Source organism: Ipomoea nil, unplaced genomic scaffold (assembly GCF_001879475.1).
Source record: "Ipomoea nil cultivar Tokyo-kokei standard unplaced genomic scaffold, Asagao_1.1 scaffold0146, whole genome shotgun sequence".
In the NCBI taxonomy this organism is placed as follows: Eukaryota; Viridiplantae; Streptophyta; class Magnoliopsida; order Solanales; family Convolvulaceae; genus Ipomoea; species Ipomoea nil.
Window position 1 is genome coordinate 3,215,376 of NW_017616574.1, and position 18,555 is coordinate 3,233,930.

Here is an 18,555-nt window from a genome sequence, read left to right on the forward strand (position 1 = left end):
TAATAATATATTAACGAATCTAAGAGCTCAGGCACATAAGTTCATAAACACTTTTACCCAAGAATCTCTAAAAAATTTAGCCAAGAATGGCTAAATTATACAAGGCAAATAATAATAAAAGTAATACAAATTATCAAAAGAGTACAAGAATGAACCAGACGATTCTCTCGAATCTCCCTACTCTTCTTTTTGCTCCCCAAGACAAATTGTGGCTCTTGATTTTTCTCCATCTTGTCTCCAAAGATATCTGAATTCTGAATTATGTCCATTAGGATTGAGGAAGGAGGGATTTTATAGCTGGTACAAAGCTAGGACGAAATCGTAATCCCCTTATTTAATTTTAGAAAATCACCGCCCTTAATATAAATTTGGAAACTTCCTCTTTTGATTACAATTCACACCTTTTGATTTGGAATTAATCTAGCCGCTTTAGCTTTTGCTACAGCCTTTTAATTCTGCCGCGAATTTCTCGACGCGTCAAGCTGAGGCTCGACGCGTCGAACTTATTTAGTCCGAAATCTGAATGCTTACTGCCAAATTTCGACGCGTCGAGTCCCCTGGGCCTCGAACTTATCCAAAATTACTCCAAACTCATCCTTGAACTCCCCTTGCACATAACTTTGACCTACAATGGTTCAAAAACACTAACAAACACCGTAAAATATTCAAAACGAGTGTGAACCACAACTAAAAAATAAAATAAAGGATTATGCAATTAAATTATCACAATCATTACCCTAAGCATAACAATTATAGATAAATCAATACTAAAAATGTGCACAATTAGGCTCACATCAAAGTCTTCTACCATGGTTGAAATGTCCATATCTCACATTTGGTGCCAATCGGAGTTCGTTTGATACCATATTTCAGACCACAAAACCCAGAAAAGAAAAAGACGTGTTTTGTAAAAATATTGGGTGACCATTTCAAAAATTGCTCAAAACTTGTGGAAGTCTTCTACCAGGGTTGAAATGTCCATAGCTCAAATTTTGTGCCAATCTGAGTTCGTTTGTTAACATATTTCATACCAGAAAACCTAGATAACAAAAAGGCATGTTTTGTAAAAATATTGGGTGACCTTTTCTGAAATGACTCAATACTTGTGGAAGTCTTCTTCCAGGATTAAAATGTCCATAGCTCAAATTTGGTGTTAATCTGAGTTCGTTTTTTTTATTTTAAAAAAAAAAAACAGAGGAACTCTTATTAAAACCAAACAACGTCTTGCCTAGGCCCAAAAGTGACCCAAGCTAGAAAGAGATAAATGAATATAGCAAGAGGCCTAAGGCTAACTAGTATAGGAGATAAACTCTAAACCACTAAGTGGGCCCAACACCCATACTGCAGACCACCTGGACCACATGCAAAGCTGGACAATTCCTGGGCGTCATGCCCTACACAAAGGGTGGGAACGGTGCTCCAAAGCCGAAAAAGGACTAGTTTCACCCTCAAGCGTCAGGTCGATCCCCAGCAGTACAAAGCTCTGCATTTTTATCCGAGAGGACCTATGTGACCATCCACAGAAGCAATGAAACCAGCATCTAGAAACCCACCACCCTCATGCGTTAGACAGATCCCCTCCGGTACAGATCTCTGCATTTTATCCGGGGGGACCGTGAACAGTCCGCCACATGAGCAATGGTTCTCGCCTCCACACACCCTTGGAACCCAGGCCACTAATGCAACCCAAAGTGCAGCCTCGCTTGCTAACAAAAAAAGGATAATAAGCAAGAGAAAAGAAGGGGAGTAACTATTTACTCACTTTTATTTCAAAAGCATGCATTAAAATTCTCTAGATTTGTTTGCCATGTTTCTATTAATGATGACCTACTTGCTAGATGTGTTAGAAATTTGTTTGCCTCCAAACATCCAAAATTCCGTAATTTTGATTTTACTAAAACTTTATTTGATAGTGATATGAACCTAGTCCAAGATTCAAATAAGATGGAGTATTGCCCCAAGATTGCTCTCAATGTAAAGATAGAGATGGATCGAAATACCTTTAACCTCATGAGAAACCCTTTGTCTCGAATCCTCAAAGACTTGGAAGAATCCCATTGTAGCTTCAAGTACCTCGATGTTGCAATCTTCAATCAACTAGAGTCGGATCTAGTTTCCTTCGAATATGGAACGAGTCCACGAACCTAAATCTAAGGTTGAAGAAAGTAAGATTGATTCGAGTCCACGAATCAATTTGCTAGTCGAGTCCACGACTAGCCACTAATTAAGTCCACAATTAGCCATAAGGTTTCTTACACAAGTATAAAGAAAAAGTTAAGAATTTTATTGAATTAAAGCCTCCCGAAACTGATATGGATGTGCCCTATTTATAGGTATAGGGGCAGCATTATAATTCTAAATACAATGGGAAAAAGAGTCCTAAACCTAATCTAGAAAACAAGTAAATAGAGTTTTATTTAGAAAAGGATTTAAGGAATCCTTTCTAAATACAACTAGTGTTTTCTCTTTTATGCCAAACAATTTAAATTAATGATGACAAAAAATAATATGGCTGATTTGGGCCTAATTTAATCACCAAAATCAGCACTTAAACAATTATAAAAAGCCTTGAATTCTTTTTCATCGTTTGCAAATGGGCTTGACTTGGATTTCCACCATCTTTGAATATCACCAATGAAGAGTTGTCTTAATCGTTTGGACTTGGGGCTTGTTTGGCCCAATTGGTACTTTTCACATTCTTTTGTTATCTTAACTACCCTCTTGTTAGGACAATCACGAGCCATATGGCCTCTTCCATTACATCTATAACAAATCAATTCTCTATCACGTTGAGGCCTCACTGCCTCACTTACCTTTTCCTTACCTTTGTCTCGTGAATCATCTCTTGGAAGAGGGCGTTCATCACGCCTTTGAGGGGTAGAACGAGTGTTGTTCCATCTTGATGCACCATTGTTGGGCTTGTACATCTTCATCTCTTTGATTTTTACTTCAGATTCGCGTGCAGCATACAAAGCATCATCAAGGGTGTCATATCTTAGTGTACTCATTCCCCACCGGATTTCTTTGTTCAATCCATGTAAGAAACGAGCAATAGTTCTTGCCTCTTTGATGCGGCCCAACATATGAAGATCCATTAAGAATACTAATTGGGCCAATCACAAGGCCCAAGTCCAAATAATTAAGGCAACTCTTCATTGGTGATGTTCAAAGATGGTGGAAATCCAAGTCAAGCCCATTTGCAAAATATGAAGAATAACTCAAGGCTTTTTTATAATTGTTTAAGTGCTGATTTTGGTGATTAAATTAGGCCCAAATCAGCCCTATTATTTTTGGTCATCATTAATTTAAATTGTTTGGCATAAAACACTAGTTGTATTTAGAAAGGATTCCTTAAATCCTTTTCTAAATAAAACTCTATTTACTTGTTTTCTAGATTAGGTTTAGGACTCTTTTTCCCATTGTATTTAGATTACAATGCTGCCCTATACCTATAAATAGGGCACATCCATATCAGTTTTAGACAGGCTTTAATTCAATAAAATTCTTAAGTCTTTCTTTACACTTGTGTAAGAAACCTTATGGCTAATTGTGGACTCAATTAGTGGCTAGTCGTGGACTCGACTAGCAAATTGATTCGTGAACTCGAATCAATCTTACTTTCTTCAACCTTAGATTTAGGTTCGTGGACTCGTTCTTGAATCGAAGGAAACTAGATCCGACTCTAGTTGATTGAAGATTGCAACATCGAGGTACTTGAAGCTTCATGGGATTCTTCCAAGTCTTTGAGGATTCGAGACAAAGGGTTTTCTCGTGAGGTTTAAGGTATTTTGATCCATCTCTATCTTTAGTTTTGAGAGCATTCTTGGGACAATATTCCATCTTTTTTTGAACCTTGGACTAGGTTCATATCACTCTTCTTCATGTATATCCCCTTGCTCAAGCAAAATATTGATTGTTCGGTGATAGTCATCAACCGACATTGATCCCTGAACAGTTCCCTGCAATTTTCTTTCAAGATCATAGAAAAAAGATTTAGAGCGAAAGGTTAGGCGCATATCTTCTCTTACTTGAACCCAAGATTCATAGGGAATAAAATCAGCAACTCTCTCCCTATTTCTTTTTCTCCACCAAGATACTGCATACCCCTTAAAAGATGTAGCAACTAGCCTAATTTTTGTAATATCAGAATAGTGCTTTAAATCAAAAAGTGTTTCAACAGCATTCTCCCATTCTATATACTCTGTTGGTCCCTTCTCACCAGAGAAGTTAGGAATTTCAAGTTTAATGTTTCCTAACTCCTCATTAGGCTGTTGGATCCTTTGACATCTAGGATCCACTCTCCCTGCTGGTGGCAGGTGTCGCTCATCATTGTGTGGTGGTTGCACTTGCTGTGAGCGTTGCTCCAGATTAGTCATTCGTGTGAGTAACCCGTCCATGGCGAAGGTTAGAGCATCTATTTTTTCTTCCAATGTCTGGGGTGGGTTTGGAACTTGTTCATCCATCTGGAGAGGAAAAAAATCTAAACAAAAAGAAGTGTGAGTAGACACGTTAGTGAAACCAAAAAGTTGGCTCGCTCCCTCACTATTCTCAGCTCGCAGGTAAGAGGTGGATTATATAGCTCTGGGCGTGCACTACACACTCTTACAAACACACACTCCACTCGTGTATCGCTCAAGGTGGCAGATACTCTCACCAGCCTTTTTCCAAAAAGGAAAATTCTAGTCCGGTACTCAAGTTGATATGGATTCAACCTCAAAGATCAAGAAAACGTACCTTGGAAGACTTCACAAGCCTTTGAGAGTAAGGGTGTATCGCGAGATAGGTAATAAAATTGAGAGCAAGATGCAATGAAAAAGGACAATACGAGCAAAGAAACTGAATAAGATTTGAAAGAAAAAGGAAACCAAAGAAGGAAGTATGGCAGAAAGATATGCAAGACAAATATCAACAGATAGAGACAAATAGCACGTAAGAGGGGTTCAAGTATACCACAACTAAATAAGAATCTATCTAGAACTCCTTCCAACCTTATACTTTTCCCCTTCCTTTTCCCACCAAGATTCTCCTACCAACCTTATTCTTTCCCCAACCTTATTCTTCTTCTTCTTCTTCTTTTGCTTTCTCTCTCTTTTTTTTTTTTTTTTTTTTTTTTTTTTGCTTTTTTTGATTTTTTTTTTATTTTTGATAAATAACCTCCAAATAACTACTGTAAATATCAACAAAAATTTCGGACAAAGAGGATCCACACAACCCCTTCAAAACAGAATCAAGAATTTCAAGAATCGCCTAGAAAAACAGAAACAATGCCCTAACTTTGAAGATCAATATCTCACTAACCAGAAGGAATTAGACAGTGTATAATATATCAAAAGAACGCCCCAGAAGAGATATACAACATATCCAAATTTCAGATAAAACTAACCAGTGGATCTCGAGATATAGGTAATTCTTTGAAACTGGTCACAGCTCGCGGAAATCTGGACAGGTTGTGATTGAGACGTGATTGCGCGTAAATGCGCTTTGGATATAGGTAAGGGTGAGATGGGGTTGTTTTCTTTACAGAATATGTGGTAATATGGTGCTTAGGAGGTGTGAGGTCTCGTTGATATTGGATGGGAAAAAGGGAAAACACTTTTGGGATGGTTTTTCAAGAAACTGGAGAACATGTATCAAGATTCAAGAACACAATCAAGAATGCAAAAGAAATTTTTTTTTTTTTGGGTTTTTTTAATGAATAAGACATGAAAAAAAGAAGCATATAAGATAAGAACGAGATAAACCTAGGGAACCAAAGAAATCAAATTTCAAACGATAATGAGATAAACCTAGGGAACCAAAGAAATCAAATTTCTAACGATAATGAGATAAACCTAGGCTCTGAATACCAAATTGATATGAACCTAGTCCAAGGTTCAAATAAAGATGGAGTATTGTCCCAAGATTACTCTCAATGCAAGGATAGAGATGGATCAAAATACCTTAGACCTCACGAGAAACCCTTTGTCTCGAATCCTCAAAGACTTAGAAGAATCCCATTGTAGCTTCAAGTACCTCGATGATGCAATCTTCAATCAACTAGAGTCGGATCTAGTTTCCTTCGATTCAAGAACGAGTCCACGAACCTAAATCTAAGGTTGAAGAAAGTAAGATTGATTTGAGTCCACGAATCAATTTTGTTAGTCGAGTCCACAATTAGCCATAAGGTTTCTTACACAAGTGTAAAGAAAAACTTAAGAATTTTATTGAATTAAAGCCTCCCCAAAACTGATATGGATGTGCCCTATTTATAGGTATAGGGCAACATTGTAATCTAAATACAATGGGAAAAAGAGTCCTAAACCTAATCTAGAAAACAAGTAAATAGAGTTTTATTTAGAAAAGGATTTAAGGAATCTTTTCTAAATACAACAAGTGTTTTCTCTTTTATGCCAAACAATTTAAATTAATGATGATAAAAAATAATAGGGCTGATTTGGGCCTAATTTAATCACAAAAAATCAGCACTTAAATAATTATAAAAAGTCTTGAGTTCTTCGCCATCATTTGCAATTGGGCTTGAATTGGATTTCCACCATTTTTGAACATAACCAATAAAGAGTTGTCTTAATTGTTTGGACTTAGACCTTGTGATTGGCCCAACTGGTACTCTTAATGGATCTTCAGTAGTTTGGGTTACATTATTCCTTAAATCCTTTTCTAAATAAAACTCTATTTACTTGTTTTCTAGATTAGGTTTAGGACTCTTTTTCCCATTGTATTTAGATTACAATGCTGCCCTATACCTATAAATAGGGCACATCCATATCAGTTTTGAGAGACTTTAATTCAATAAAATTCTTATGTTTTTCTTTACACTTGTGTAAGAAACCTTATAGCTAATTGTGGACTCAATTAGTGGCTAGTCGTGGACTCGACTAGCAAATTGATTCGTGGACTCGAATCAATCTTAATTTCTTCAACCTTAGATTTAGGTTCGTGGACTCGTTCTTGAATCGAAGGAAACTAGATCTGACTCTAGTTGATTGAAGATTGCATCATCGAGGTACTTGAAGCTACAATGGGATTCTTCCAAGTCTTTGAGGATTCGAGACAAAGGGTTTCTCGTGAGATTTAAGATATTTCGATCCATCTCTATCTTTACATTGAGAGCAATTCTTGGGACAATACTCATCTTATTTGAATCTTGGACTAGATTCATATCAATTTGGTATTCAGAGCCTAGGTTTGTCTCATTATCATTTGAAATTTGGTTTCTTTGGTTCCCTAGGCTTATCTTGTTCTTATCTTACATACTACTTTTAAAAAAAAAAAAAAAACCCCAAAAATTTTCTTTTGCATTCTTGATTGTGTTCTTGAATCTTGATACATGTTCTCCAGTTTCTTGAAAAACAATCTCGAAAGTGTTTTCCCTTTTTCCCGTCCAATATCAACGAGACCTCACACCTCCTAAGCACCATATTACCACATATTCTGTCAAGAAAACAACCCCATCTCACCCTTACCTATATCCAAAGCGCATTTACGCGCAATCACATCTCAATCACACCCTGTCTAGATTTTCGCGAACTGTGACCAATTTCAAAGAATTACCTATATCTCGAGATCCAATGGTTAGTTTTATCTAAAATTTGGATATATTGTAGATCTCTTCTGGGGAGTTCTTTTGATATATTATACAATGTCTAATTCCTTATGGTTAGTGAGATATTGATCTTCAAAGTCAGTGCATTGTTTCTATTTTTCTAGGCGATTCTTGAAATTCTTGATTCTGTTTTGAAGGGGTTGTGTGGAGGTTACTTATCAAAAAAAAAAAGCAAAAAAAAAAAAGAGAGAAAGCAAAAGAAGAAGAAGAAGAATAAGGTTGGGGAAAGAATAAGGTTGGTAGGAGAATCTTGGTGGGAAAAGGAAGGGGAAAAGTATACGGTTGGAAGGAGTTCTTGATAGATTCCTATTTAGTTGTGGTATACTTGAACCCCTCTTACATTCTATTTGTCTCTATTTGTTGATATTGGTCTTGCATATCTTTCTGCCATACTTCCTTCTTTGGTTTCCTTTTTCTTTCAAATCTTATTTAGTTTCTTTGCTCGTATTGTCCTTTTTCTTTGCTTCTTGCTCGCAATTTTATTACCTATCTCGCGATACACCCTTACTCTCAAAGGCTTGTGAAGTCTTCCAAGGTACGTTTTCTTGAACTTTGAGGTTGAATCCATATCAACTTGAGTATCGGACTAGAATTTTCCTTTTTGGAAAAAGGCTGATGAGAGTATCTGCCACCTTGAGCGATACACGAGTGGAGTGTGTGTTTGTAAGAGTGTGTAGTGCACCCCCAGAGCTATATAATCCACCTCTTACCTGCAAGTTGAGATAGTGAGGGAGCGAGCCAACTTTTTGGTTTCACTAACGTGTCTACTCACACATCTTTTTGTTTAGAATTTTTTTTTCCTCTACAGATGGATGAACAAGTTCCAAACCCACTGTAACACCCCAGATTTTCAAGACATTTAAAACTTATAAAATAAAGGTATTATCTCATTAAATCCCAAAACATAATACAAGTGTATGGGGTGCTATGCCACACCTGAGCTAGAGAACCCAGGTGCACAGGCTAACTAACTAATATCCTCAATAATGTAAATGCATAATATGGCACGCAGGCCGAAAGGGAACTATCTACTTCTACGTTCCGAGTTCTAGCGCGCTCCAGTGACTTATTCTTCTGTGCCTGAAAGCCAAATATATCTGTTCAGCGAGAGATGCTGGTAACCCACTCCAACGCGTTGAAATACAATACATATAGAGATATATATAGATATACGAAAATCATTATGAGCATGAAGATATATCCTATGAACTCTAGCTTTTAAAACCGGGAATGACTCGACAGATAAGGCTAGACACAAGCAACAGTTATAACGAGCATATGCAGTTCACAACAGATAAGGCAGATAAGGCAAAGCATAAACAATAATCATAACCCATCATAAACAATCCCCAATATAAATCCCATAGTCACATCCCAAGGCACTCATAATCACAACTCGTCCATATCACACACATAACGCACATTGTTGGCGCCACAGGACCGATCGCATGCCCATACATGAGGGTCAGCGCATATAGCTCTGACACAGCCCCGCAGCACCATGCCCCGCATCGCAACACGGGGAGGTCGATCGCAACCGACCGATGAACCGCAGCTCATCATAATGTTTGATCGCAACCAAACAGTGGACCGCAGCCCAAGAGAGTGTCATTTGACCGCAGCCAGGATAAAGGACGAACCGCAGCTCGTATAGAAACGTTTGATCGCAACCAAACGGTGGACCGCAGCCCAAGAGAATGTCATCTGACCGCAGCCAGGAATACCCATCTGACCGCAGCCAGCTTCTGAACCGCAGCTCAGGATAACCAATCCGATCGCAACCGAATTGGGGTGACACACACACATAACACACAGCAAGCACATGCAACCCACATTACACATTGGGAAGGGGGATAAAGCGTATAACAAACCTATGCGTGATCCATCACATACTAAGAATAGTCCTAAGGGGTTCATACTTCTTTCACCTAGGTCAACGGGATACCAATTCAACTAGCATGCGATACAACGGACTCATAAACCTACGAACGGTACCCGAAACATCAAACTAGACATAGGCATGACAAACGGGGTCCGTTGGGACACCACGGGGATCGGGGAAACATCAAACGGGGAAGCCGGGGTCCCGAGGTGGGAGAAATTCCAGCGGGTAGCCGGTGGGTGGGGGTCCACCCGCCAGCTGACACTGTTCCGGGCAGCGGGTGCCCGGCGGGCAGCTGCCCGCCCGCCGGCTGCCCGCTGCCGGAGCTGCCCGGATTGCCGCGAGTAGGTGGTGGGTCCCCTACCCCCCACTGACTCTTTTCACCACTTTTCGTCCCGGGAACCGTTGTGGAACCCGAAACCATGCTTAGACACTTTTCAACGTAATTAGCGACAACACGTAGACAATTCACGGATCAAATACGATAACGAACGGCACATAACTTAACATGCTTTTCTAATCATAATCAACACCCAAACATGCGATTTCCCACCCGATAATCCAAGAGTAAGATCATACGATACAACCTAGGGTTCTAATCACTTTTATATCAACAAGAATACGGTTCGTCTTCTAATTGCAAGATTCGGTAGGAACAACACATAATCATCAAGGATACCAATTAATCATCAAGAACATCATAATCATCAAGAACAACACATAATCATCAAAATCCCAATTAATCATCAAGAACATCATAATTATCAAGAAACTCCCAATATCAAGATTATCAAGATTCCCCATGGAATCATTAAATCAACATCAATAATAATCATAGTAATTCGCCATTTACAATCATATGGGGGAAACCCTAAGGGGAAATCATAGCTATGAAAATAGGTTTTGTTGAGACATGGGTTACCTCTTAGCCTTAATTAATTCCTTGGCTATGAAGGGTCTTTCTTTAAGCTTTCTTGCTTTCTTGATTTCTTCTAAGGGAATTCTTGGAGCTCTTTTGGGATGGTGAGTCGTTTATTGTGGTGGGGGGTTCTAGGTGCCTCTTAAGTCCCCTCTTTATATATTTAGGAGTCCTAATTAGGAACTAATATTATAGGCTTGCTAATTCTATTCCTTTTGGGACTAAGGATTGGGTTCCATGGTCCATAGTGGACCATATTAATTAATTAAAGAGAATCCTAATCATAATCTGAATAGTAAAAGACCTACTTCCTTTATTCCTAATAGAAAACTAGGTCTAGGATTCCTAATCAGAATCTGAATAGTAAAGGGTTTACTTTCTTTATTCCTAATAGGCTTAAGGCTCTAATTTAGGCAAGGGCCCACGGTTCATGGTGGGCCTTATTAATTAATTAAAGGGAAACCTAACCGAATTAAATCATATTTAATTATTATTAACGGGATTAATTAAATTATTAATCCGGGATTGAAGTCCGTAACACGGGGTGTTACACTCTCCCCCCCTTACGAGAAGCTTCGTCCCCGAAGCTTGGAAATCATTGCAGGGTTAACGAGTCAAGAGAAGAACCGTGGTCCTATAGAGAAGGTATTCCACGGGGAAATTGTATACTTGCACGCCTATGTGTGTTGGGTTTTTGGGAACGATTAGGTTTACAGGGCTAAGAGAGTGGGTTTCAAATTTGAGGACACGGTGAATTCAGGAATTTAGGATCGAGTTTTCGAGGTTGCAACTTAGGTTGTGAGGTTGCCACTTGTATGGAATCGTTAAAACATGGGATTGCGAATGGGGTCTGAAGGGTAGAAAGGGTTTTGAAATAAGGAAGGGGCCGATTTTCCGAGGGAGGGAAAGGAATTCGGCTAGGATGGGTTAAGGTTTCTCGATCCCAAGTGAATAATCTGGTTAGATGCTTTGATCACGATGCGCCGACGAGCTGATGATCCTCCTTCTTTGGTGTTGGTGCTTGCTTGACCTTAAGGTCCTTGTTAGACCTTGCTTCCCAGGCTAAGGTTTCATCCTTCTCTTCTTTCTTGAGGGAATTTCCCGTGGTGATTCAACACTTACTTCTTTAATGCGCCCAAGGTCTTGACCGAGTTGGGTCAACCAAGCTAATCTCTTAGGGCGCACTTCCCAAATTCTTCCCAATGTCTCTTGGGAGTCGATGGGCTTTGGGTCAAATTTCTCTTCTTATTGAATTTCATCTCCTCTTTAGTGGATGAAATTCTTAGTAAGACTTCATGTCTTACCCGAGGTTTGGCATTGTTGTGCCCTGTTTATGTTATTTTTAATGATGGAGGTGTCCTTGCGTGCCCTTTTTCTTTTAAAGCGCAGTCGGTTACCAAATTTCGTTGTGGGATGACTCGGCGACTTTACGAGTCACCTCATTTCCTTGTGGGTCCTTAATGACCCTTGAAGTCTTGGCGCGAATGTGTTCTTCACCCTTTTGCTTAGCACCATGGGCTACGTAGTTCTTGATTCCATACAACTGGTAAGGAGTCCTCTGATTTGCTCGAACGATGTCCATGGTTTGGAGGAGTCCCGGTCCCTCCTTAGCATTTTGACTTTTAAGGTTTTCGTGGGTTCTTAGTACGAGTTCCCAACTCGCCTCCTTGGTTTGCGCAATCCTTTACGCCAAACATCCCTAGTCGGTTGTATCGTAGGATCCGATTTCAATTACTCGTGCAATGTAATTGATTGTGATTTCCCGATGGTGTCTCGTGCGTCAAGGTCTTTTACGTAGGACACTATGTTTGGGTGGTCCATGGTTCCTTACCCAAGACTCACATTCCTCAATCGAGGCACACAAGTGCGCCACAAATCAATAAAATGAGGGGTTAAGAAATCAGCACATTGTACCAGTGGGCGCGAGGTGGGCGGTCGTCCGCCTGCCAAGCTCCTGCCAAGGACCCGCCAAGGTCCCGTCAAGGACCCGCTGGGGACCCGCGGGAAAGTGACTAGGAATAGTCAATTCCTTCGGGAAAGACTCCAAAAATGCACAGATTCATGTCCTGACAAGTCCCATGCCCTTGTGCACAATAAAAGGGACTTGGATACATAGGATGACCCATCGTACAATGTTCATTGATCCTTAAGCACGAGTTCTAGAGGTAGATATACATACCTATATATATCTATGTTTTCTTGGTATGGGTTTAAAGAGGTGTAAGAGTGCAAGGGCTAGGTTTCAAAGTCGAGGGGCGGATAGGGTCGATGTCTCAAGGTCGTAATACAGGAAGGAGGGTTGCCACCTTGTACGGGTTTGTCTGTAATGAGGGATCAAGAGCGAGGTTTGGAGTGATAGGACGGATTCTTTAACGGAATGGTACTTGATTGGCAAGGGGAGGGAAAGGGGCTAAGGACTCTTGGCTTCGAGTGATTATGCCTGTTTGGGGCTTGGTTGTGGCGTGTAGTCGAACTGGTGATCCCTTTTTCCTTGGCTTTGTTTGATTCTAAGATTTTCGTTTGATCTTCTCTTCCTGTGTCGAAGTCCCCTTCGTCTCTATGGCTTCCAGGGGAATTCTCGTGATGGTTTCCGCGCACGTTCCCCTCGGATGTCCAGAAGTCTGGACCCAGTCGGTTTAGTGGGTCAAACCCCTAGGTCTTGACTCTTAATCCTTGCCGAGGGTTCTTAAGGGTAAGGGGGGTTTCGGGTTAGTCTTTCTTGTTCTATTGGGTTTCATCCCTTCCTTGGTGGATGAAATTCTTAGCAAGGCTTTATGTCCTCTTTGAGGTTCGGCCTGTTGCACCTATTTGACGATGTTTTCTGTAGCGAGGGCCCCTGACACTTTGAACGTATTTGTTTGCCCGCTCTTGTCAACGCATGGCGTTCTTCGGTGGCGTACGTACAGGCTATGGTTTCTCGTGAAGCCTCCACGGTTTCGTGCAAGGGTGGGGTGATACGTATTCGTAACCTCCACCTACTTCGCCGATTCCTATCTAACAACTTATTTTAATATTGAATCAATGAATGTCGGTTCTTCACGTCCCTGGGCAGGGTAAGGGCCTTATGCTGCCCTACGGTTTTTAACAGGGTTTCCAAACGGAGTGGGGATATGAACTTAGAGTAAGGGCAATAACAATTTAGGGTTTCCGAGGGTTTGGGTTAAGCGCAACAAAGGGTGAGCAAGGTCATGACGGTTGCAAATTTGCTCTTAAGGTAGTTTAAGGATTCGGGGTGGGAGTTTTCAACAAATAGGGGTATCAAGATGCTGGGGTTTCAGGGCGGATGATATTTTAAATTGGGGTGGTGGGGTCGCAAGGTGTTGCGATATACTTACCTTGCACCCAAGGATTCGACTAATGGTGTCATTCCTTCGCTACTTGAATAGGTGTCCTAGTTCTCCTTCCTGTTTGTTGTAGCCGCAACCCGCGTTTGCCGAGATAAGGCAACTTGTCGAAAGGTGCATGTCATTTGTCTGACTCGGGGGTTATCGTGGTTACCCTGGGTTGGTGCGTATTGCAGTCCGTCCCGTTTAGCAGTCCTGACTGTAACGCCTCTTCTTAGTAGTCATCCAAATCTTCCTTTTCTTTGGTCCGGGTCCTTGTCAAGTCTTTTGACGGGAGTTAGGACGAGGCGATTTATCGGGTAAGTGTACGTTATCTAGTTATGGAAGTAAACTTATCTATTCGCACCCTTACCTGGTGTGGTAAGCGTAGGGGGAGGTTCCTTTAAGTTAGAGAGTGATGAACTGAGGGGAGGTTATGTGTAGGTTTCACAATCTCACTGCGCGTCCTAAGATTCCTGGATCCTATGTTCCTAAGTACCTAGAGTTCAAGCCTAGTGTCCTAAAGTCCGGTCTTAAGAGTCTTATCCTAGGGTCGAACTTAGGCTCTGATACCAACTGTAACACCCCAGATTTTCAAGACATTTAAAACTTATAAAATAAAGGTATTATCTCATTAACTAATATCCTCAATAATGTAAATGCATAATATGGCACGCAGGCCGAAAGGGAACTATCTACTTCTACGTTCCGAGTTCTAGCGCGCTCCAGTGACTTATTCTTCTGTGCCTGAAAGCCAAATATATCTGTTCAGCGAGAGATGCTGGTAACCCACTCCAACGCGTTGAAATACAATACATATAGAGATATATATAGATATACGAAAATCATTATGAGCATGAAGATATATCCTATGAACTCTAGCTTTTAAAACCGGGAATGACTCGACAGATAAGGCTAGACACAAGCAACAGTTATAACGAGCATATGCAGTTCACAACAGATAAGGCAGATAAGGCAAAGCATAAACAATAATCATAACCCATCATAAACAATCCCCAATATAAATCCCATAGTCACATCCCAAGGCACTCATAATCACAACTCGTCCATATCACACACATAACGCACACGCCACAGGACCGATCGCATGCCCATACATGAGGGTCAGCGCATATAGCTCTGACACAGCCCCGCAGCACCATGCCCCGCATCGCAACACGGGGAGGTCGATCGCAACCGACCGATGAACCGCAGCTCATCATAATGTTTGATCGCAACCAAACAGTGGACCGCAGCCCAAGAGAGTGTCATCTGACCGCAACCAGGATAAAGGACGAACCGCAGCTCGTATAGAAACGTTTGATCGCAACCAAACGGTGGACCGCAGCCCAAGAGAATGTCATCTGACCGCAGCCAGGAATACCCATCTGACCGCAGCCAGCTTCTGAACCGCAGCTCAGGATAACCAATCCGATCGCAACCGAATTGAGGTGACACACACACATAACACACAGCAAGCACATGCAACCCACATTACACATTGGGAAGGGGGATAAAGCGTATAACAAACCTATGCGTGATCCATCACATACTAAGAATAGTCCTAAGGGGTTCATACTTCTTTCACCTAGGTCAACGGGATACCAATTCAACTAGCATGCGATACAACGGACTCATAAACCTACGAACGGTACCCGAAACATCAAACTAGACATAGGCATGACAAACGGGGTCCGTTGGGACACCACGGGGATCGGGGAAACATCAAACGGGGAAGCCGGGGTCCCGAGGTGGGAGAAATTCCAGCGGGTAGCCGGTGGGTGGGGGTCCACCCGCCAGCTGACACTGTTCCGGGCAGCGGGTGCCCGGCGGGCAGCTGCCCGCCCGCCGGCTGCCCGCTGCCGGAGCTGCCCGGATTGCAGCGGGTAGGTGGTGGGTCCCCTACCCCCCACTGACTCTTTTCACCACTTTTCGTCCCGGGAACCGTTGTGGAACCCGAAACCATGCTTAGACACTTTTCAACGTAATTAGCGACAACACGTAGACAATTCACGGATCAAATACGATAACGAACGGCACATAACATAACATGCTTTTCTAATCATAATCAACACCCAAACATGCGATTTCCCACCCGATAATCCAAGAGTAAGATCATACGATACAACCTAGGGTTCTAATCACTTTTATATCAACAAGAATACGGTTCGTCTTCTAATTGCAAGATTCGGTAGGAACAACACATAATCATCAAGGATACCAATTAATCATCAAGAACATCATAATCATCAAGAACAACACATAATCATCAAAATCCCAATTAATCATCAAGAACATCATAATTATCAAGAAACTCCCAATATCAAGATTATCAAGATTCCCCATGGAATCATTAAATCAACATCAATAATAATCATAGTAATTCGCCATTTACAATCATATGGGGGAAACCCTAAGGGGAAATCATAGCTATGAAAATAGGTTTTGTTGAGACATGGGTTACCTCTTAGCCTTAATTAATTCCTTGGCTATGAAGGGTCTTTCTTTAAGCTTTCTTGCTTTCTTGATTTCTTCTAAGGGAATTCTTGGAGCTCTTTTGGGATGGTGAGTCGTTTATTGTGGTGGGGGGTTCTAGGTGCCTCTTAAGTCCCCTCTTTATATATTTAGGAGTCCTAATTAGGAACTAATATTATAGGCTTGCTAATTCTATTCCTTTTGGGACTAAGGATTGGGTTCCATGGTCCATAGTGGACCATATTAATTAATTAAAGAGAATCCTAATCATAATCTGAATAGTAAAAGACCTACTTCCTTTATTCCTAATAGAAAACTAGGTCTAGGATTCCTAATCAGAATCTGAATAGTAAAGGGTTTACTTTCTTTATTCCTAATAGGCTTAAGGCTCTAATTTAGGCAAGGGCCCACGGTTCATGGTGGGCCTTATTAATTAATTAAAGGGAAACCTAACCGAATTTAATCATATTTAATTATTATTAACGGGATTAATTAAATAATTAATCCGGGATTGAAGGCCGTAACACGGGGTGTTACACCCACCCCAGACATTGGAAGAAAAAATAGATGCTCTAACCTTCGCCATGGACGGGTTACTCACACGAATGACTAATCTGGAGCAATGCTCACAGCAAGTGCAACCACCACACAATGATGAGCGACACCTGCCACCAGCAGGGAGAGTGGATCCTAGATGTCAAAGGATCCAACAGCCTAATGAGGAGTTAGGAAACATTAAACTTGAAATTCCTAACTTCTCTGGTGAGAAGGGACCAACAGAGTATATAGAATGGGAGAATGCTGTTGAAACACTTTTTGATTTAAAGCACTATTCTGATGTTACAAAAATTAGGCTAGTTGCTACATCTTTTAAGGGGTATGCAGTATCTTGGTGGAGAAAAAGAAATAGGGAGAGAGTTGCTGATTTTATTCCCTATGAATCTTGGGTTCAAGTAAGGGAAGATATGCGCCTAACCTTTCGCCCTAAATCTTTTTTCTGTGATCTTGAAAGAAAATTGCAGGGAACTATTCAGGGATCAATGTCGGTTGATGACTATCACCGAACAATCGATATTTTGCTTGAGCAAGGGGACATACATGAAGAAGAGGCAAGAACTATTGCTCGTTTCTTACATGGATTGAACAATGAAATCCAGTGGGGAATGAGTACACAAAGATATGACACCCTTGATGATGCCTTGTATGCCGCACGCGAATCTGAAGTAAAAATCAAAGAGATGAAGATGTACAAGCCCAACAATGGTGCATCAAGATGGAACAACACTCGTTCTACCCCTCAAAGGCGTGATGAACGCCCTCTTCCAAGAGATGATTCACGAGACAAAGGTAAGGAAAAGGTAAGTGAGGCAGTGAGGCCTCAACGTGATAGAGAATTGATTTGTTATAGATGTAGTGGAAGAGGCCATATGGCTCGTGATTGTCCTAACAAGAGGGTAGTTAAGATAACAAAACAATGTGAAAAGTTTGCCTCTTGTCTTGAATATGAGTCTGAGGATGAGGTTAGTGACCATTTGGAAACCCCCATTGAGCATGTTGAGGAGGAACCACCTTTACCTTTAGATTTTGATTATGAATATGCTGATAGTGAGTCTGTTCATACTCTTGTTGTTAAGAAGGTTTTGAATGTTCATCCTTTAAAAGAAGATGAGTCTCAAAGAGAAAATATATTTTATGCTAAAGGGTCAATTAGAGGGAATGCTTGTACTGTGATAATAGATTCTGGAAGTTGCACAAATGTGGCTAGTGCAGCTATGGTTAAATTTCTTCAATTACCTTTGCTTGATCACCCTAATCCATATCGTTTGTAATGGTTAACCGATGCAGGAGAAGTTAGAGTAACAAAGCAGGCTCTTATTCCTTTACTATTAACAGTTACTCTGATGAAATTTTGTATGATATTGTCCCAATGCAGGCTGCTCATGTGCTGTTAGGTAGATCGTGGCAATTTGATAGAAAAATCACTTTTGATGGAATGATGAACACTTATGTGTTTCACATGGATGGAATTAGATATGTCTTGTCTCCTTTGACTCCTAAACAGGTGGAAGAAATACTATTGAAATCAAGGAAGGCATCAAAAGAGGCGAAATCAGTGCCATATTCCCCCTATCCAAAATCAAAGCCTCCACCTACTCCAATATCCCTTTCCACGCCATTTTCATCTCAAAACCCAGCAAAGGAATCACCACATCAGCCCTCTCTTCTTGCAACAAAAAATGACATTAAGAAGGCAATAAGAAGGGGGGACACGTTTAACTTACTTTTCATTCATAAGCTTACCACTTATCTTGATTCTTCTCTTGTGTTACACTCTGAATCTTGTTTTCGTAAT